This window comes from Macrotis lagotis, chromosome 3, assembly GCF_037893015.1.
Source record: "Macrotis lagotis isolate mMagLag1 chromosome 3, bilby.v1.9.chrom.fasta, whole genome shotgun sequence".
Classification (NCBI taxonomy): domain Eukaryota; kingdom Metazoa; phylum Chordata; class Mammalia; order Peramelemorphia; family Peramelidae; genus Macrotis; species Macrotis lagotis.
Window position 1 is genome coordinate 246,705,127 of NC_133660.1, and position 23,728 is coordinate 246,728,854.

At 35.0% G+C, this 23,728-nt stretch overlaps 1 long non-coding RNA gene across 1 annotated transcript in view; it reads right to left on the reverse strand.

Moving 5' to 3' along the window:
* Positions 1 to 23,728, reverse strand: part of LOC141518392 (uncharacterized) — a 130,974-nt gene that overhangs the window by 9,134 nt on the left and 98,112 nt on the right. The gene's annotated exons all lie outside the window — the stretch shown is intronic.

The following is a 23,728-nucleotide window of genomic DNA, read 5'->3' on the forward strand; positions in this document are numbered from 1 at the left end:
ATCTGGAATAGAGTAGGCACTTAATAAATGTTTATGGAATAATTGAGCAATCGGTTATCTCATTCATAAAGTTTGCCATGTCCAGGAATCCCTAAACCATTGAAATCACAGGTCCCTGACCTATCTTCCCCCCCCAAAAAAATGAGAAAAAAAGAAAAAGAGATGAACAAATTGAGCAATTTAGAGAAATGTGGTGGGAAAGATCTGTATGAACCACTGTAGAGTCAATTTAGCAGACCAACAGAATACTAACCATAATGACTACAATTGTGTAAATTGAAAGAGTTCTGAGTAGAGATCCAATTCTGAACAATTGTTACTAAGCTTTGTCCTAGAGAACAGATAAAGAAGCCTATCTCCCCCCTCTAGACTGAGAGGTGAAATACTTTATTCAAGGAGTCTTTCAGATGCAGTTATTATGCTGGTCTCTTTGTTGTTTTGCCTTTTTACCAAGGATGCTCAAGGCTTGATAGGATGAAAGTAATATTTGTCCTTTGTTTTTGAAGAGGTCCATGATATCAGGCAGGTGATGCCACGGTAAGAAAGTGAATTGGATTTGAATGAGGGGATGCTGTTCTAAGTAACTGGCCACATTTCCTCATCTTGGGTCATCTGGGGCCAGTGGCCAGATATAAGTCAGGACAACTGGAAATGGCCCTGAATTTGAGCCAATGGGGTTTAAATAACTTGCCTAAGGTCACACAGCTAATTAGTGGCGAGTGACTGAGGCTGCATTTGAGCTGTAGCTACTGTATCACCTGGCTGCCACAAGGGAATCATAAACTTGGAATGAAGGTATAAATCTAGAAACAACTGTGATATTTAAACAAACTTTAAAATAGTTTTTAAAAGTCAATAAATAATTTCTCTGGTGCTCATAGACACTATGATAAGACTTTTTAAATTTAAATTGATTATGGTAATTATACTTTTATTTATTTGGGGAATTTTTTTGCCATGGCAATCAGAAAAAGCACTAGAGACCCAATTGTTATCATGCGGGTATGTCCAAAGACCTTACAACATCTCCATAGCAAGATGAGTCTGTATTGCTATTAAACATTTAAGTACAGGGAAGAAGAAAAATCTCATCTGAGGCTTATATGGCAGTGTTACTGGAATACCATAACTTTTGAGAGTAGGTTTCTGTGGCAACAGTAAACCTGTCCAGGAGAATGATTACTAAATTACACATGGATCCCAAAAGGATCTGCTCTCATTGTCTTCCAACCTCAGCACCCCAAGCTCATGGAGATCAGAGTGTGGCTTGTTTTCCTCCCTCATTCCTGTGATTTCAAATGCAATTTTACACACTAGCTGATATATAAAGTTAATCATATAATTGATCTGGTACTAGAGGGAAGGGTCTTACAGAACTACATGAACATAACTACAAAGACAAAATTTCAGGTAAGGTCTCAATCACAGAATCAGAACGACCAACCTCAGAGGTCATTTATTTCTCTAGCTGACTGGGAATCTCTCTTCACTAAATCCCTGATACATTTCATCTCGTTATGAAATAATCAGTCTTCCATTGATTGAGAAGGGAACCCACTAGACCTTTGTGATTACTCCCTTTGATTAAGAAGCCTCCTTTCAATTTTCACCCATTCAATTTTACTCTCTTGGACAGAGTGGTAAGAAGTCTATCCCTTCATCCATGTGACAACTTTGAAAAGTCATCATAAACCCTTGACTCTTTAGTCTTTAAGGTTGAACATCTCCAGTTCCTTCAAATAATCCTTAGAACATGGCTTCCAATTCCATCCCCATCCTAATTATTCTCTTTTGGACTATTTATCAATGTAATTTCTAAAATGTGGTGAGGTGAATCAAAAAAAGGATGCTTCAAATGTACTTTTACCATGGAAAAAAAAGAATCTATGAATTTCAGGAGCATCAAACTAGAGAGTCTTTGCAAGTTGTACATCAATTAATTAATAATTACACTTTTAGCCAAGGCATTTGACAAGTTCCAGAGACAACTGTCATCTCAACCCACATTTCCTGATGTTGTATAAAAGGATAGCCAGAGAGATTTTGTCAGATACTTTGTAAAAATCCAAGTACATTATGCCCATAATATGCTTCTAATATACCAGGCTTAGTAAGCCTGTCAAAAAAAATAAGATTAGTTGTGCACAAGCAGGCTCATGAATAATGTGGTGAAGCTATGCTGACTTACTAATCACTAATTCTCTGTCTAAATGCTCATAAAAATATCCCCTTTATATAATTCTATAATTTTGTTAGGATTCAGAGTCAGGCTCATAAGACTCCTTGAAAACTTAATCCTGAAAACTCTAAGACTATTTTTCATTTCGAATATTGTCACATCTGAACTATTTTCCACAATTTTCAAAGGATAATGAATTGAATCTGAGGAATCACATAGTAAGGACTGGTTTTATTTTTGTTGTTTGTATGTTTTTGCTATCCTGGCTCATAATTTATTGAAGTCTAATGATTTTAATTCATTAAAGACCAACAAGATTCTTAGTTGAGTTTAATAAATACAAGCTTCAAATAGATGGGGAGCTCCTAGAGGGCAGAGATCATTCCATTTTTTTCTTTTAACTCTGCTGCTTAGCATAATGCCTGGCTCATCATAGATTTTTAGTTTTGAGTTTTTTAATCTCATTTATGATTTTTTCTATTTTATGAGATTATCTTAAAATTTACACCACATATATTACATAAATATAGATATTTGTAAGTTGTGTCTGCCGTGAGAATGAAAGCTCCTTGAGGACAGGGACTATGTTTTTGCCTTTCTTTCCTCAGTGCTTAACACAGTGCCTGATATATATTTAATACTTGATTATATTTATCTGATTGACTTTTTTGATCTGTCTCTTATGGTTTAGAGAGTATTATCCTTGCTACAGAGAACAGAAGTAAACAAAAATTATTGAGTATTTACTCCCCCCTTATTGATCTGTTATCATTATTACAGCCTCCCAGAGACCTTGGACAAGTCAATTAACACTGATTGCTTCACCTGTAGGGCAATCTCCAGGTGTCCTGGCCGCTGGACCCAGATGGCTCTGGAGGAGAAAGTGAGGCTGGTGACATTGCACAGCACTCCTTACTCAAATCCAATTCATGTGATTGTCAGGACATCACCTCCCTGCTGTCATAATTTTCTTCGAGAATGAAGAATAAACAACAATATAAAATATACACTGATTTTAGAAATCATTAAGACCCTGATCAAATTCTAAACTTCAATATGCCTGATGTGCTTATGGTCAGAAAGCACAATTAGCAGACAAATGAGTCAAGATTTAGGTTCTGTTTTTAGATCATAAGTCAAATATAGAGTCATTGAGGTGGCTAGGTGGCACAGTAGTTAGAGCACCAGCCCTGGAGTCAGGAGTACCTGAGTTCAAATCCAAACTCAGACACTTAATAATTACCTAGCTGTGTGGCCTTGGGCAAGCCACTTAACCCCACTGCCTTGAAAAAAAATCTAAAAAAAAATATAGAATCATTGGATTTAGAATACTGTAGCTAAAATGAATTGTACAGATTTAGCCTAACCTCCTCTTTAGAGTTTTTTTTTTTAATTAAAACCAGAGAAGAAAAATGAGCTACCCAGAATGAATCTATGGCACTACAGGCCATGAGTTTTTTCTTTTTGCAAGTATCAAGACATTTAAAAGTTGACTGTTTTGATCCTTGCTGCAAATTGTGAGAATTGTGAATATTAACTATACTTAAAGATCTTCCATTGTGTTATTATTTATTAAGAGGCACTGAAAATGGGAGCTAGAATAGACTAAAAAATGGGTTAAAGCAAAATAGGAGAACTCAATTGGTTTGGGTGCAGCTGACATCAACAGACTATGCAGGATGACTGACATAGCTCATTTGAAATAAATCCTAAACCTCCTTAGTGGTATTCAATATAAGTTTGTAATGTGATGTGATGGTCAAAACTGCATGTGATCTTAAGTTGCACCAAAAGAAATACAATATCCAAAGAAAAGAAAATCATCATCCAACTGCACTAGTAATCAGATGGTAACTGCTTCAGTTCCAGATGTTACATATTTGATAATACTGATACATGGAGCAGGTCCTGTGGAGCACAATCAGCACTGTGAAGGGAGTTAAGACTGTGACATCTAAACATTAACTAAAGAAGCAGGAAATTTTTCACATAGAGAAGAATATATTTAGTGTAGACAAATGATAAAGTGTCATTGGATAGAAGATGAACTAAAATTGTTCTGCCTACCCCAGAAGGGCAAAGCTAATACTAATTAAAAATCAAGAGACACATTTTGGTTCCACATAAGGAAATGTTCTTTAAAATGATCAGGGCTACTAGACTGGAAGGAATCTTAGTCATCAATGAGTCTAACTCACTGAAGACACTGAGACTCCAAGACCCAAAGTGATTTGCCTAAGGCCATACAGATAGTGAACAGAGGGTTTGGGCTTTGTGACTCTGTGAAAAGCTTTGGAGCTTTCCATGGCACCCACCCTAGCTCCCATGATCTACAGATTCACCTTCTACTTGTGATATTCCTCTATTCTGGAATGGGAAGCTCCAGAGTATAGTGAGATTTCTTTTGTAGGAGATTTTCAAGCAAAAGTAAATGGTCACTTCTCCTTTTCCACCTCCTCTTTCTTCTTCAGTTGTATCTGACTCTTCATCAGCCTATTTGGGGGTTTATTTGGCAGGATACTAAAATGGCCATTTCCTATTCTGGCTCTTTTTAGAGATAAGGAAATTGAGGAAAATAGGGTGAAATGACTTGACCAAGGTCACAAAGCTAGTTAAGTGTCTAAGGCCAGATATGAACTCATAAAGAGGAGTCTTCCTGACCTGGCCTGGAACTCATTCCTTTGAGTCACCTAGCTACCCAAACTTCTTAAGGTAGACATTACAATAGATGGGATTTGTGATCTGAAATAGAGTTAAACCAAGTAAGTTTTTACAATCCTTTCCAATTTTCCTTTGCATTTGCTGCCTTGTCTGATTTCAGCTCCATGGAAGGAGATGACCCTCCCAGGATAGACCCAGAAGTTCTGAATTCATCTTTTTACTTCCTGCCTACTTACTTGAGTGACACTAGCTTCCTCAGTGTCCTCTCCCCACTGATGGGAGGGACAAGTATCAAACTTCTCCCAATGGCATTCTCTAGAGAGGGCAGAAACTGGATTCAGCTGACTCCTTTGTGCATTTGCTGCCCTGTCTGGTTTCAACTCTTTATTGAATGTTCCAGTGTTCCCTGCCTGTTCCTTATGAAAGTGCTTTCCCCCTTAGATTCTAAGTTTTTTTAGAGCAAGGATTGTCATTCTTTATATTAAGTATATCCCCCATGTTTAACACAGTGTCTGAAACAAAGTAATTGCTCAATAAATGTGTATTGTATTAGATTAAAACTAATGATGAATAAAACAAGAATGTAACTAAAAACAAGCATACATAACTATTAATGATAATTATTAATAATGATATAATAGGTTTGCAAGGCATTTTATATATGGTATCTCATACAATCTTCAAAACAATCCTGTGAGGTTAAGAGATATCATTTTTCTCATTTGACATATGTGGAAAACTGAGGTTGAAAGAGGTTAACGGGGTCACATCAATTCCTCTTTCATTTTCTAACATTTAAAAAACTCTTAAATCAAATAGGTCATCATTTCCTACACCACGGTAATATTTCAATCCAAATCATAACCTGAATATCTATGAAAGTGTATTCCACAATTTTCTACATTCTTTTGGTTCTTGGCTACATAGGCTTTATTTATACAAGAAAAATGTAATTTAAAATAATCAAAATTATTCTTTTTACACTTCAACAATGCTCTCATCTTATAAGGTTTAAGGTTTGAACTCATGTTTTTTTTTCCTGATTCCAAGTTTTATGCAACAATTTAGAAAACCTCAGTTTTAGAGAATCATAGGCAAATTATTTTGATTTATGTTCAATAAGCCATACTAATTTCCTTATGGTTTTCTACTAGCGAATATTAGTGAACTTTAGATTTTTAGTCTAAACACATAGAACAATCAGCTACAAAGAGAAGACACTTTGGGAACTACCTTCTTCCCAGACTATGAAGGTCCGAAACCATTTATCAGAGAATTCCTTTGCTACTTCTCCATGGCCTTTTGATAGTTAATTCACTGTACTTTTCAAGAAAAATAAATAGCCTGGGAGGCTTCCTATCCATCAAACTGAAGGGTTTAAACCTCCATTCCCACTGAGATCACCTTCTTCTTCCATCTGGTAAGTAGCCAGTTATACCGTGAAATTTCCAGCCTCCAACTTGCTGTTCCCTAGCACCAAGCTGTTGGCTGTGGGACTTAGAGAGCATTTGGTTAAAGACCCCTAAATCAATCTGGCTCTTTTAAAGAGGAGAATGCCTTTGGCAGCCCCAATCTAAGCATCTTGCTTGGCTGGAATCTTTAATTAAAACTGCTAAATATCTTGTAATATCAGGCCAGGCCAACAGGATCAAATTTACAGAGAGAAAAACGAAAAGATTTTGACAGGTCTGAGGTCTTGTACCAAATATAAGCATCTGGTCTTGATATATGGTGCACCAGAATAGTTTAAAACAATACTACCAGAGAGTAATTAAAATAATATTAAAAGAAAAAAGCCACAAAAACATAGCTCCCTGTTCACATCAAGTGTATATGTGTGTACAACATTGGACAAAAAGGAAATGGGCCAATGATTCCTGACCCTCATTTTGCAACCTAGATCTATGATCATACTCAACTTGGAATTGGAAGACCCAGATTCTAGTTTCAGCCTTGACAGTAAAGGGTTATCTGTCTCATATCATATAATTTCCAAGTGGGAAGATGAATCTCTGACCCATCCCTGTCACAGTGAGTTGCTATGAGAATGAAATGAAAGTATGTATGTTATCTACCTCCCTCAACAGATTATAAAAACATAATCTCAAAGACAGGAACTATTTCATTTTATTTTTCTTTCTATCCTAGGTTACACATATATGTTTAGAATATAGTAAGAGACTAATGAATACTTGTTGGATGACAGATTGATCAAAGTGCTATTTAAGTAATTGTAAAATATCATATAAATATATATTTATATAGCAGAAAGTCAGAGATGATAGAGCCCAATCTGAAAAACTCAAAGATCTGTTTCTAAGACTCATTTCTGATATACTGATCCTGCGACCATGGGTGTCACTTAACTTTTCAATTCAATCAGATAATTTTGTGAGACTCTAAGTTGCACAGGAAAAAAAAATCTGAATTGGTAAAATGAAATTTACACTACTGAATGTTCTCTAAGCTAATGAAATAAAAGACCCATTTGTACATATAAATGTGAACAATGCACTGTTGGTGGAATTGTGACCTGATCAACCATTCTGGAGAAAAATTTGGAACTATGTCCAAAGTATTATAAAATATGGTATACATACTGTGTGGCCCAGAAATGTTACTACTAGATTTGCATCTAAAAAAGATTAAAAAAAAAAGAAAAGCATTTATATCTACATAAATATTTATAGCAGCTCTTTTTATGGTGGCAAAGAATTGAAAATTGAGGACCTGCCCATCAGTTGAGGAGTGAATGAACAAGTTATGGTTTGTGATTTTGATGGAATATTATTGTCCTTTAAGAAGCAATAAGGAAGATAGTTTCTCAAAAAAACCTGGGAAGACTTACATGAACCGATGGAAAGTGAAGTGAGTAGAACCAGGAGAAGATTGTACACAGTAACAGTAATATTGTACAAGGATCAACCGTAAATGAATGACTTAGCTATTTTCAGTGATACAATGTTATACGACAATGCCAAAGGATTTATGATGAAAAATTCTATCCACTTCCACAGAATATAGAGGTAAATGCAGATTGAAGCATATTACTTTGTTATTATTCTTGGGTTTTTTTCTCCTCTCTATTTTATTTTTCAACATGGTTAATGTGGAAATATTTTAAGGATAGCACATGTATAATCTATATCAAATGTTCAAGGAGTGGGGAGAGGAGGAAGGGAGTAAAAGAATTTGGAATTCAAACATTTTTAAAAGAATGTTAAAATGTTTACTTACACGTAATTGAGAAATTTATTTTTTTAAATGGAAACCAAAAATATATGTGTGCATGTTTAGGTATAGGCATGTTTATAGAAAGATAGATAAGCATAAATATATATATATATATACATATATATATATATATATAGAGAGAGAGAGAGAGAGAGAGAGAGAGATGATAGACAGATGCAGCTATCTAGATATCTAGATATCTATATAAAGGTGTAGAAATGAGATTCTGAATTCATGTATAAAGAATAGTAACAAGGTGAGTCCATAGAGTGATAGAAGGATCTATAAGAATCTAGCAATTTCTTTTTATTTTATCAAAATACAAATTCACAAATTGCCTCTCAGCCTTTCAAACAGCTATCACAATTGCACTACAAGTTCCAAATAGGGTAAAGCAAGCTCCATGCTGTATCAAGTGCTTCATGTCTAATTATATTTGAAGGGAAGGTTAAGTTTTTCACTTATTCCTTCCAAACAAGAATAGTTCTTAAGTTGACTTCTTATAAACAATGCTGGCATTGAAAAATAACAAGGGAATAAACACTCAATTAGCCTGAACTATACTCCTAGGAACTCTCAATTAATGGGAATTTGTAGTTGTAATGACCGAGACTCAAATCTTACAGGAAGATAAGCTAAGTATCTTGGCTTAAAATGATGATGCGGGGGAAGAAGATGAGGATGAGGATGAAGATGAGGATGATAACTAGCATTGTTACAGCAGTTGAAGGATGGCAACGTATTCTGGTAATCCTCACAATAACCCTATGATATGGGTAGTATTATTATTATCTTCATTTTATAGATAAGGAAATTGAAGGAGACAGGTTAAGTGATTTGTCCAGGGTCAGGCAGACAGTAAAAGTTTGAGGCAGATTTGAACTAAGGTCTTCCTGATTCTGAGGTCAGCACTTAATCTACTACCACCACTGAGCTGCTTAAAAAGCATTGATATTTCCTTGAATGGCAAATGGTCAGACAATGATATCCTTCATCTTTATCTTTATCTTATTTTAGGCTATTCATTTCACTTCCCTTATCCTCAGTGCCATCATCTGAGAAATAAGAGGACTGAAATAAATGGTTGATCTCTTTGGGGTTTTGCCGCAACAACTAAGCTATCATTTGTGTAAAGATTCTTACACAGAGTCCTGTTTTAATTGTGAAGTCAAACAAGTCCAGTAAGAATATATTCATCACGTCCAACCCTATACATAATTCCATTGAATTTGAAATAGGATTTAAAGGAAAAATGATAAAAAAAAACCCTTCAAGGTGCTTACATTCTACTGGCAGGATATAATCATATGTGTTAATATGAAGAGGAGAGAGGAAAAAACCAGTAATTGAGGGAATCAGGAAAGACTTCCCATAAAAGAGTTGATACAGAAGTTGAAACTTAAGGAAGTTTGGAATTCTATGAACTGCTCCTGAAATGAACCTCAACCAGCCATTGATCTAACCCCTTCATATAATAGAAGAAAATGAAGTCCAGAGAAATTTAATGACTTGTCCTAGGCCACTCAGCTATCAAAGCGAGGTTAAACACAAGATCCCATGAGCCCAAAGCAAGCCAGTGTTCGTCCCTACATAACACACTGCCTCTCCATCAAGTAAGGAGGTGAGGAGGTGAGGAGGGAATACATTATATACACGAATCACAATTTGTTCAAAGATAGCAAGAAAGAAGATGGGAAGCCAAGATTAGAGAATATGACATATATGTGAGAAGACTGAGGCTCAGTAAGGCTTTAAATGTAAATGTAGACTAGAATCAAACAGTGAAAGACTTGAGATGTCGTGCTTGGTTTGTATTTGTTATAAAGATAATGGAGAAGTACAGAAAGTTTTTGATTAGGAGAGTGGCAGATTCAGATTTGCTTTTTTTAAGATAGTACATTGGTAATCTGAATCAAGGATGGATTGAAGACAGAAAAAAGATGGAAACTTGAGTCTAATTCATACACTGTTAAGACACTATAGGTAAAAAGAAATGATTCATGACCTTCACCCATGAAGATCACTCCCTTTTGTGGAGAGTTAGGATTGTCTTAAGGTTTGGAAAGATTTTTCAATGACAAGATTTGAAATAAAGACAAACCTCAAGTAACCGATAAATTAAATGAATCATAACAGCTTCTTCTCTGAACATTTTGGTTACTGGAATCTGTACTGTATGTGACAGGAGAAACACAGGCTAGAAGGATGAGGTAACAAAAAAGGAGTAAAACTGATAGAGATCATTACCAAGATCTGTGACAGTAATTCTGAACAAAGTCCATTAACTGAACTTAGAGAGAAAAATGAAGACTGTCTGCTCCTAAAGGGTAGGAAATATGTCTTATAAAGCATTCAGCTATGTCTGTGGATGCTTAAGAACAACTTTTCAATTGTGAGGAGAATGTATTAGGTTATTCAATCCTAAAAATTATGGTCAAAAAGATTTTACTACTCAAAAAAGATTAGAAGTTCACCTTTGACCATCTGGTGAAACTTTTGAACTCCTCCTTAAAATAATATTTTTAAACACATAAAATTAATTTGTTCAGTCATTTTTCACTTGTGTTTGACTCTTTATGACATCATTTGAGGTGTTCTTGGCAAAAATACTAAAGTGATTTGCCATTTCTTTCTCTAGCTCATTTTACATATGAAATAATGGAGGCAACCAGGATTAAATGAATAGCCCAGGGTCACACTAGTTAAGTGCCTGCCACTGGATCTGAACTCAGGAAGATGAGTCTCCCTGACTTCAAGCCCAGCACTCTTATCTATCCACTGTGCCATCAAGCTGCCCTTTCAAATTAAATATATGCAATTTTAAATTAAATCAACTATTTTTATACATCATTAAAATGTTTTTTTAATTCATAATTTCATGTTAAGATAGCATTAAATCATCATTTTCACATATCTCCTTTCCTCAAGATAATCCTTAATGTTCCATTTTATTATTGTATGCCATTTATACCATTCCGCTGAGTTCTCTAGTCCTCTACAGAGCATTTGTAAACTTCATGAATTATTAATAATTGTTGTTATTATACCCAATATAATCTGGGCTAAACTTACATATAAGGTGGAAAGTTGGTAAAAATGGAAAGCTCCATTGCAGTGGGAGAACAAATACCCAATAAAATTGATAAAGCTGGAAGGGACCATGGAAGTCATCCAGTCTAATCCTCTCAATTTATAAATAAGGAAATTGAATCCCAGAGATGTCAGATTCCCTTCCTCATCATCCCCTTAAACTTTTGATGGGAGTTGGATGGGGTAGCGATAATGGCATCATCTCTAACATTTTGGTTAGACTAATCATGCCAAGGTAGGAAAAGTATAAGAAGCCCTAGGTCAGTAACTAGTACATCTTAAACACTAAGTTCATTTTGTTTATGATTCTACTTTATATGCTTGTTTTCCAGAAATGTCTGTGACAAGTTGGTGCCACGTCTATCCACAAATGCCCATAGGAACTGGATTTTTATACTAAGGCCCTAATTTCCTTATAAATGAGGTATAATGACTGGACAATGGGGCTCCTAATATGGTGAAGAATGCTTTGTTCCACACCATGTTTCCAAAGAATTATAAAACAGATTGTCATAACCTCGATCTTCTCAAAACCTGGTGAGATGGTTAAGATAGGTTGAATAATAAGGAAAATGTGCTAGATTTGGAAAAAGAGAATCAGAGTCACTCTGTCATTAGTTATATGACTTTGGATAAGTCACTTAATCTCAAAGATTTCTTCATTTGCCAAATAAGAGTGTCAAACCAGAACCTGAGCTTTCTCTCTCTTATCAGTTAAGGAAACTGAAGCCAGAAGAGATAGGGTCATTTGTCTCAGGTTGCACAGCTAGTAAAAATCAAGATGGGATCCTTAATTGGACCCTGATCTCCTGGATCCATATACAGTGACTCTTACCTGATATCCTGCTGCATCATTTTAGCAAGTAAATGATGGGGGGAGGGGGAGAGACATGAACAGAGAGAGACAGAGAGAGAGACAGTGAGACAGAGAGAGAGAGAGACAGAGACTGAGACAGAGAGAGAGAGAGAGAGAGAGACAGAGACAGAGACAGAAACAGAGACAGAGACAGAGACAGAGACAGAGACAGAAAAGCAGAAGAAAAAAATGAATAAGGGACATTTTATCTCCCATCCATCATAGCCAAAATCAGGATTAGGATGCCATATTTCATGAAATTCCTGATTAATAATTGACCTTATGTACCATGCTGGAGGACACATAACACCCACCTCCTAAGATTGCTGTGATAAAAAGAGATAGCATTTTTAAAAATACTTTAGAAATTTTAAAGCATTATTTAAATAATATTAATATATGGTCATCAACTTAACTAGAAGATTATCTTTATTCAGTTTCCAAAAATGAAAGTATATTTGCTCTGGAAGGCCCCTTGGTGAGTGCTGGGTTTTTCCCTCATACATTATACCCTTCTGGTGAAGGGTAGAAGAAAATAAAAAGCATAGGATTGCAAAGGAAACCAGTTATATTGAAATACATTTGTCAAAATTTTTTTTTTAAATTTCACAGATTCCAGATTAAGAGCCCCTGTTCCCTGTATAAGTTTATTATTTTAAAGATGGGAAAAATGAGGGACATAAAGATCAACTGCTTGTCCAAGGTTACTTGGAGATGCAATCTAATGACAGGGACTCATCTCCTTATTTTCAACCTAGCTCTTTCTACAATGACAGAGATACAAGATGATAAGATGATTTAGCCTGTTTAAAGGTCTAAAAAGAAACATCACGAACAGTCATGAAACATGCTTAACATTTGATTTAGCCTTAGAACAAAGTGATAGAGGGATGAAAAGGTCACAGTGAATTGCATATTTATTAAATTCAATAAAATCTTCATTAATCAGAATGTTGAAAGCTGAGGGATAATGGTTAATAGAGTTTTATGATTCCCCAAAGAACATCCTGAAAATGTTTTCAATTTTATTCCTGTTGAAAATATTTCAAAACTATTGAGTTTCTATCCCAGCTTTAGTAAGTAGATGAGAACAAACATAATTGAATCTTGCTTTTTTCCCAAAAGAGATATGCTTTCAGGGATTCCGAGTTATTACATATTTTATTTCTTTGCATGCAGGGATGTAGGTGCAAGAAGATTGGGAAAATATCTTCTGATCCCAGATCATACCATGAAAATTGATATCAGCTTTCTGTTTCATCTTTTGCTGTTATAAGTGGGCAGGGGGAGGGGAATATCAATGATGACAAAAATTCTAACTAATTTGTGTCTTGTCTGTTGTCATTATCCAAAGTGCCAGGATAAGATATTTTGAAAAAAAAATCAATTATTTTCCTCACCATGATCTTTCAGCTACCATTCTACAAATGTTTCTAATAGTTAAAACTTGGAAGCTTCCAGGACAGGCTCATTCAGAAGTGATTTTAATGAAGGTTAAAAAAAGAACATTAAAAATAGCATTGAAAAGTGTCTAGAGAGATGTTCTCAGAGGCAGGAGGAAATAGTTTCAATGGCTATCTCTGAAAAGTAAAGGCTTTTTGACCCTGGTGATTCTCCCAGAATAACTTATACAAAACCTTCAAAAAGTTAGTTTCCCATCATGGTAAATCTCTACACCAATTAAAATACTATGACTTCAAGAAAAAAATAGCTAAGAAAAAGTAAATTGCTTCATCATCCAGATCTAGCCTTGTGTTTAGAAGGGTAATCAATTATCAAGACTTTGATAAGTTCTTATCATGTGTCAGAAGATGATACATCAAGGATTTATATTTACTGGGGGACAGCATGTAAATAATTATTCACATGAAACATATAGACAAAATAGATAGAACTTAATCTCACCAAGAAGGTTCTTAGGGTAGGGGATTGGAAGAAGTAGACAGTCAACTAATATTTGCTAAACCCCTAATGTGGGTCAGGCAGGCACTGTGCCAAGTCTTAGGGTTACAAAAAGAGTCAAAAATGCCTCTGAAGGAGTCTACAGTCTCATGGAGGAGATGAGATGCAAACAAATAAATACAAAACAAATGATATAGAGAATAAATAGGAAATAACTAACAGAGGGAAGTCACTAGAATTAAAATGGATTGAAGAAAATTTCCAGAAAAACATAGAATTTTTGTTGTGTCTCAAAGGAAGCCAGGGAATTCAGTAGGTAGAGCTGAGGAGGGAGGGCATTCCAAGCATAGGGAAAAAGGAAGAGCTAGAAGGTTAGTGTCACTGGATGAAAGAGATGTAGTAAGAAGTCAATTGTAAGAAACCTGAAAAGAGAAGAGGGGCTAGGTTATGAAGGACTTCAAATGTCAAACAGAGAATTGTATATTTGATCCTGGAAGTGATAGGGAGTCACTGAAGTTTACTGAGGGTTTGTGTGTGGTGGGGGGGATAAAGGGGTAACAAAGTTATGTCTATACTTTAAGAAAATCATATTATCGATTGAATGGAGGATAGACTGCAGTGGGCAGGCAGATCCATCCACAACTATTGCAATAATCCAAGTGGGGTAACAAACCAGAATGATGATGGTGTCAAAGGAGAGGAGGGGGCATGTTTGAGAGATATTGCAAAGGTAAATGGTTTAGGACTTGGCAACAGATTGAATATGAGTTGGAGAGGGATTAAAAGATAGTGAGCAATCAAAATTGTGAGACTGAAGGACATGGAGAATAGTATTACACTCTACAACCATAGGGTAGGCAAGTAATGGAGGAAGGTTAAGGGAAGAAGGTAATAAGTTCTGTTTTGGACATGTTTGCTTAAGATGTATACTGGACACACTATTTGAAATATTTAAAAGACAATGGAAGATTGGGTGTCAGCAGGTTGGAGCAGGATGAAATCATCAATCAACCCAGAGATGATAGAGTTGATTAGATCACCAAGGGAAGTAGTATAAAGGGAGAAGGGAAGAAAGCCCACAAAAGAACTCTGAGGGACATCTACAGTTAGACTGGAGAATTCTATCTCCCCAAGTAATTTCATCTGCTTTCATTGATTGAATTATAATTTGATATAAATGATTGGCAGATTTATTCAGTCCTAGTTTCTCTTCTAACCTGCAGTCACCCATTTCTAACTGCCCTATATCAAACTGGATGTTCCATAGGCATCTCAGAGTCAACATTTCCTAAACAGAATTTGTTTTCTTTCTTTTGTTTCTTCCCAAATATTCTTTTACTGCTAAGGATACCATGACCCTCCCAGTCACTGAGGTTTGCAAATTTCATATTATCTTCAATTCTTCGCTCTCATCCCACATATTCACTCCATTGAAAACTCTTTTTTTATTTCAACCTTCACACCACCTCTAATCTATATCCCATTTTCTCCACTTTCACAGTAACCATCATACTACAGACCTTTGTCTAGATTACTGCAATAACATTATAAGTGGTTACCCAGTTTCAATATCTCACTCACTCCAATAGGTGTTCCACTCAGTTACCAAGGCGATTTTTTTTAAAGTGTAGATCTTGTCATGTAACTCTCACATTCAAGTAATTCCAGTGATTCAGTACCCTAATTCCAGCTCCTAGAAAATAGGAGGTACTTAAAAAATGTTTATTTGCTGGTTGAATCCCTGTTCATCCAGGATCAGAATCAAAAAGCTTCAGTTTTGCAGTTAAAACTTTTCATAATCTGGTACCTTCCTACTTTGCCAATCTTCTGACATTTTACTACTTTGCACATATTCCAACTACACTAATCTATTGTTTCTCAAAACTGACATTACATGTCCTGTTTATGTTTTTTTCAGTGGTTGTCCACTATCCTGAAATGATCTCCAACTTCTCAGTTTCCCTGAATTCCTTCCAGACTCAAAGCCCACCTTTTGTAGGAACATGGTTTTTCTCTGATTTTAGGAAACCCCACAGCACATAAATATTTGTTGACTGACCTTTGACTCAGGTGCTTTCTTTCTTCCCTCATTTTGTCTCTATGTTTCCTTGCCTCCTTTCAAATCTCAACTCAAACTCTACTTTCTTAAAGAGACTTTTCCTAGATCTGGCTACTCTATAAATATCTTACTTATGACCATTTCTGTCTGTCCTGTGGTACAGCCTTTGGAGCTCATATTCATCTGATCAGCCATAGTCAGACATTGTACCTTAATCTCAACATAGTAATGTCATTTTGGTCCTCCTCAAGAATGAAAAGCAACAACCAATATTTCTGGTACATACCAAGAAGTAGATAGGTGGCTCAACAGAGAAAGCATTAGCCTTGGAAACAGAAAGACCTGAGTTCAAAATCAGTCCCAGACATATTCTAGCCACGTGACACTCAAAAAATCACCTAATCTCAGTTTCCCAAACTGTAAAATGGGGATTATGATAATAACAGCAACTATCCCCCAGGTTTTTTGTAAGAGAATTTGTAGGATAATATGAAAATATTTGAAAAGGAATTAGCACAATGCTAAGTGTTAAAATAATGCTTGCTCTGGTCCCAAACAATTTATTTTTATATTGTCTTCTCCTTTATATTGTGGGCTTCTTCAACCAGATTTAGATAAATCTAATCATAAACTAAACAAGAAGGTAAGGAGGTAAATAGATTGTTAGAAAACCTTGATATGATAGACATATGGAGGAAACTGATTGGGGCTAGAAAGGAATATATATTTTTTCTGCAGTACATGGCACTTACACAAAAATTGACCATGTACTATGGCATAAAAATCTAATGATCAATTGCAGGAAGGCAGAAATAGTAAATACATCTTTCTCAGATCATAATGCAATAAAAATCATATGCAACATTGTGCCAAGGAGATATAGACAGAAACTAAATTGAAACTAAATAACCTCTTTTTAAAAAATGAGTGGATCAAACAACAAATTATAGAAAGAATTAATTATTTTATTCTAGATAATGACAATAATGAAACAATATACCAAAACCTATGGGATTCACACAAGGCAGCTGTCAGGAGATATATCTTTAAATTCTTACATGAATAAATTAGAGAAGAGCAAATCAATGAATTAAATATGCAACTAAAAAAATTTAGAGAAAGAACCAATTAAGAACCTCCAATTAAATACTGAATTAGAAATTCTAAAAATTAAAGGAGAAATTAATAAAATTGAAACAAGAAAACTATTGAAGTAATAAATAAAACCAAGAATTGGTTTTATGAAAAAAATAAAATTGATAAACCTCTGATTAAATTGATTTAAAAAAAAGAAAGAAGAAAACCAAATTGCTAGTATAATAAATTGGAAAAGGTGAATTCACCACAAATGAGGAGGAAAGTGAATCAGTAATTTGGAATTATTTTGCCAAACTCTATGCCAATAAATTTGAAAATCTAAATGAAATGGATAAATATTTACAAAAAATATAAGTTATCCAGGTTAAATGAAGAGGAAATTAAATACCTAGACAACCCTGTCTCAGAAAAAAGAAATTCAACAAGCCATTACTGAACTTCTTGAGAAAAAAATCTCCAGGGCCAAATGGATTCACAAGTGAATTCTATCAAACATTTAAGGAACAATTGGTTCCAATTCTATACAAACTCTTTGGAAAAATAGGTAAAGATAGAACTCTGCCTAACTCTTTCTATGACACCAATATGGAGCTGATATCTAAACCAGGAAGAGTTAAAACAGAGAAAGAAAATTATATACCTATCTCCCTGATGAATAGGATAATACATTTTGACGAAGTAAGCTTCCATCCCAGGAATGCAGGATTGGTTCAATATTAGGAAAACTTGGTATAATTAATTATATCAATAACAAACTTATCAGAAATCATATGATTATATCAATAGATGCTAAAAAAGCTTTTGACAAAATACAGCACCCATTCCTACTAAAAACACTAGAGAGTGTAGGAATAAATGGATTGTTCCTTAGAATAATAAGCAGTATCTAACTGAAACCATCAGCAAGCATTATATTCACTGGGGATAGGCTAGAGGCATTCCCAATAAGATCAGGGGTAAAAGAAGGATGACCATTCTCACCACTACTGTTCAATATTGTATTAGAAATGTTAGCTTCATCAATAAGAGAAGAAAAAGAAATTGAAGTAATTAGAACTGGGAAGTAAGAGACAAAACTCTCATTCTTTGCAGGTGACATGATGGTATACTTAGACAATACCAAAAAATCATCTAAAAAGCTACAAGACATAATTAGTAACTTTAGCAAAGTCTCAGGATATAAAATAAATCCTCATGAATCCTCAACATTTCTATATATGACTAGCAAAATACAGCAGAAAGAGCTAGAAAGAGAAATTCATTCAAAGTAACCTCAGACAATATAAAATACTTGGGAGTCTATTTGCCAATGCAGACTCAAAAACTTTTTGAAAACAACTATAAAACCCTTTTCACATGAACAAAATCAGATTTATGGGCAAACATCAACTGCTCATTGATAGGTCAAGCTAATATAATAAAAATGACAATTATACCAAAACTAAACTATCTGTTTAGTGTCCTACAAATCAAAATTCCAAAAACTTACTTTAATGAGTTAGAAAAAAGTTGAAGGAAATTCACATGGAGAAATAAAAAGTCAAGAATTTTTAGGGATTCAATGAAAAAAATGCAAGAGAAGGTGGCTTATACTTACCAGATCTAAAAATATATTATAAAGCATCAGTCATCAAAACTGTCTGGTATTGGCTAAGAAATACAGAGGTGGATTAGTGGAATAGACTAGGTGCAATAGCAGGAAATGATTATAGTAATCTGCTGTTTGATAAACCCAAAGAGTCCAGTTATTGGGATAAAAATTATTTCTTTGATAAAAAAAGGGAAAATTGGAAGTTAGTATGGAAGAAACTTGGATTAGACCAAAACCTCACACCCTATACCAAGATAAGATCAAAATGATACAAGATTTAGATATAAAAAACAATATTATAAGCAAACTAGAAGATGAAGGAGTTGTATACCTGTCAGATCTATGGAAAGGGAAACAGATTATGATCAAGGAAGAGATGGAAAACACCACTGAAAACAAGCTAAATAATTTAGATTAGATTAAATTAAAAAGCTTTTGTACAGACAAAACCACTGTAACTAACATCAAAAGAAATGTAGTAAATTGGGAAACAATTTTTACAACTATTATTTCTGACAATGGACTCATTTCTAAAATATACAGAGTACTGAGTAAAATTTTCAAAAAACAAGCCACTCCCCATTTGACAAATGGTCAAATGACATGCAAAGGAAATTTAAAGATGAGGAAATCAAAGTGATCCATAGTTATATGAAAAAATTGTTCTAAATCATTACTTATTATAGAAATGCCAATTAAAGCATCTCTGAGGTACCAACTCACACCTTTCAGACTGGCAAATATGACCAGAAGGGACAATGATTAATGTTGTAAGGGATATGGGAAATCTGGGACACTATTACATTATTGGTAGAGCTGTGAACTCATCCAACCTTTCTGGAGAGTAATTTGGAATTATGCCCAAATGGCAACAAAAATGTGCATTCCCTTTGATCCAGCAATATCACTACTGTGTCTGTACCCTGAAGAGATGACGAAAAAGGGTAAAAGTATCACTTGTACAAAAATATTCATAACAGTTTTGTTTGTGGTGGCAAAGAATGGGAAATTAAGCAAATGTCCTTCAATTGGAGAATGGCTTAATAAACTGTGGTATGTGTATGTCATGGAACACTATTGTTCTATTAGAAACCAGGAGGGATGGGAATTCAGGGAAGCCTGGAAGAATTTGCATGAACTGATGCTGAGCAAGATGAACAGAACCAGAAACACTGTACACCCTAACAGTACCGTGGGGGTGATGATCATATAAACCTTGATGGATTTGCTCATTCCATAAATGCAACAATGAGGGATAATTTGGGGCTGTCTGCAATAGAGAATACCATCTGTATCCAAAGAAAGAATTGTGGAGTTTGAACAAAGACCAAAAGCTATTACCTTTAATTTAGGAAACAAAACCCATTATCTTATTATATAATTTCGCTATTTCTTATACTTTATTCTTCATCCTTAAGGATATGCTTTCTCTCTCATCACATTCAACTTTGATCAATGTATACCATGGAAACAATGTGAAGACTAACAGACTACCTTCTGTGGGTGGCAGGGGAGGGAAGCGAGATTAGGAGAAAAATTGTAAAACTCAAAATAAATAAAATCTTTCTTAAAAGAGTGGATAGAGCACCAGTCCTAGAGTCAGGAATACCTGAGTTCAAATCCAGCCTCAGACACCTAATAATTACCTAGCTATGTGGCCTTGGGCAAGCCACTTAACCCCATTTGCTTTGCAAATAAATAAATAAATAAATAAATAAATAAATAAATATTAAATTAAATTAAAAAAATAAATAAATTGTGCGCTCCTTGAAAGCAGAGATATTTATATTTTTCTTTGTACCTCTAGAACTTAGCACATTGTTAGGGTGTATAGTAAGCTGTTTATTAATGTTTGATGACTGACTGATGATTTATTTACCTGTCATAAAGTACAAGATGAAAAATGTTAGAAGTAGGACTTGAACTCACATCTTCATGTTTCCAAATCTAGCCCTACAAATACTACAAGTTGCTTCTTGTGATCCAATTGGAAAGATATGGCAACACACTTATGCTCATTCCTCATCTTCCTCTCTTTATTTCTCAGATTGTGAAATCCCATTTTTGTTGTTCAGTTGTTTCAGTCATGGTCAATTCTTCATCATTTGAGATTTTCTTGGAAAAAGATACAGTAATGATTTGCCATTTCCTTCCCCAGCAACAAGAAAGTCTCATTGTAAGAATATTAATGAAAAGCAGGTGATTCATTCAAAGAAAGATTAGATCAATCAGGATCTAACTATCAGGAATCATGTTTTGGTAGATGATAATATCTGATAAATGAAAAATATTGATGAATAGAAGATAATCATATGACTAAATACTCATAGAAGAAAATAATTAGCCAACTTCCATTGTTTTCTATAGTGAGTTAGTTAACAAAGCTTTATAAGAGGTAGAGAGGGAGAGGAAGACAAAGATAAGGGCAAGAGGAAGTAGTGAGAGGGTGTGGAAGAAAGGGAAAGGGAGAGGGAGGGAGGGAAAGAGAGGGATGGTGGGAGGGAAGAGAGAGAGAGAGAGTGAGAGAGAGAGAGAGAGAGAGAGAGAGAGAGAGAGAGAATTAACTATTAAATGTTTTGTAAGTGCTGGACACTGTATTTAGGGATAGTGATTAATTTATAAGCATGTAGTCCCTGCCTTCACATAGTTTTTTATTTTAATAGATGAAAACAACATAATTGTGCATTCCCTTTTACCCAGTACTACTAGGTGTATATCCAAAAGACTCACAGAAAAGGAAAAAGGATCTGTTTGTACAGAAGTAATTTTAGAAGCTCTTTTCATGATGGCAAAGAATTGGAAATCAAAGGGGTGCCCATCAATTGGGGAATGACTAAACAAGCTGAGGTATATGATTGTAAGAGAATATTATTGTGCTATAAGAAATGGCAAGCAAAATGATTTCAGAAAGCGCTGTAAAGACTTACATAGTGAAGCAAAAAGAACCAGGAGAATGCTGTGCATAGTAACAGCAATACTGTTGGATGAAGAACTGTGAATGACTTAGCTGTTCTCAGCAATAAAATAATTCAAGACAATTCCAAAGAACTAATGATGAAATATACTATCCACTGCCAGAGAAAGAAAAACTATCAAGTAAATACAGATTGAACTTGGCTATTTTTCACTCTCGTTTTTTCCTTATATTCAAGTCTTCTTGTATGAAATGGAAATGTTTTACATAATTGCACATGTATTATCTATATCTGATTGTTTACCACCTAAGGGAGGGGAGAGAGGAAGGGGGAATTTAATTGAAACTCAAAACTTTAAATAAAACATTAAAAAAATTTAAAAATTAAAAATGAATCTTGAAAAAATGTTAGAAGTGGGGAGGTGAACTATACAGCAGCAATATGACTTGGAATTAATGATCTTTGGCGTGGAATATTGATTCTGAGCAAGGTAAAGTGAAAGGATCACTATCAAACTACAGATAGGTTGAAAAATTAGAAACTAAGGTTCTGACGAGGGTGGGAGGGGATAAGAAGGGAAGGAAAAGATAGAAAAGGTGGCCTGGGTGCCACTGGCAGGGTTTAGAGTTAGTGGTCAGAAATAGATGGAAAGTGAGGTAGCTGGGTGGTACAGTGGATAGAGCACCGGCCCTGGAGTCAGGAGTACCTGAGTTCAAATCCGACAAAAGACACTTAATAATTACCTAGCTGTGTGGCCTTGGGCAAGCCACTTAACCCCATTGCTTTGCAAAAACATAAAAAGAAAGAGAAAAAAAAGAAAGAAACAGAAGGAAAGTGAAGCTCTGCTTTATTAAGTAATTTGCCCAAGATGACAAGGCTGACATTCATTTGAATTGACATCCAAACCCAGGAGCAGTTAGCTGTTGCAGTGGATAGAACCAAATAGACTCATCTTAATGAGTTCAAATCTAACCTCAGACAATTTACCAATTCTGTGATCCTAGATAAGTCACTTAATCCTGTTTACTTCATTTTTCTCAACTATAAATTGAGCTGGAGAAGGAAATGGCCAGGTGTGTGACCAAGCAAAGATGTCACCAGGACAGAACAGCTCCAGAAGGAAGACAGAAGGAGGCTCATCTAAGTCCATGCTCTTCTACCATGAGGAGGTGAATTACCTGCTGTCTAGAGGATATGACCATCATTTCCTGTGTCATTAGCAAAGATGGGGTTCAGCAGAGTTTTTCTCCCTAATTTCCACCATCTTCTAGATTTCTCTGGAATTCTCTGGGTACCTTTTCCTTATGTTGTAATTGTATACTTAGTATCTAGCACATGCAAGACATAAAATTAAATGATTAACAAATGATTAACAAATGATTTTTAAAAAAATATTCTCATTTATTTTTCCAACTAAATGTAACTATAGCTTTCAAGAATGATCATTTTGCCAGGTTTTGAGTTTTACTTTTTTCTCCCTCTCCCCACTGATAGAAAACAATCTAATATAGGATATACATGTGTTACCATGCTAAACATAATCCATATTAATCATGTTGTGAAAGAAGAATTGAACTGAAAAGGAGGGGAAAAAACATAATACCTAAGACAGTTTTTAAACGTTGAAAATAGGGGGCAGTTAGGTGTATAGAGCACCAGCCCTGGAGTCAGAAGGACCTGAGTTCAAATTCAACCCCATATGCTTAATGATTGACTAGCTGTGTGATCTTGAACAAATCATTTAACCCCTCTTCTTTAAATAAATATTTTTTTAAACATTGCAATAACAAGCTCTGGTCTTCATTTAAACTCCACATTTTTTCCCTAGATATGGATTGCATTTTTTTTTGCAAGGCAATGTGGAAAAGTGACTTTCCCTAGATCACACAGCTAAGTAAGTATTAAGTGCCTGAGGCTGGATTTGAACTCAGGTTCTCCTGACTCCAGGGCCAGTGCTCCATACACTAAGCACCTAGGTGCCCAGAATAGTATTTTTCATCATACATCTTTTAGAATTGTCTTTGATTATTGTGCTGTTGAAATGAGCAAATCCACCCTAGTTAAATATCATTCAATGTTGCTGTTGGTATATTCTTTTGGTTCTGCTCACTTCATTCAACATTTGCTCAAACAAATCTTTCTA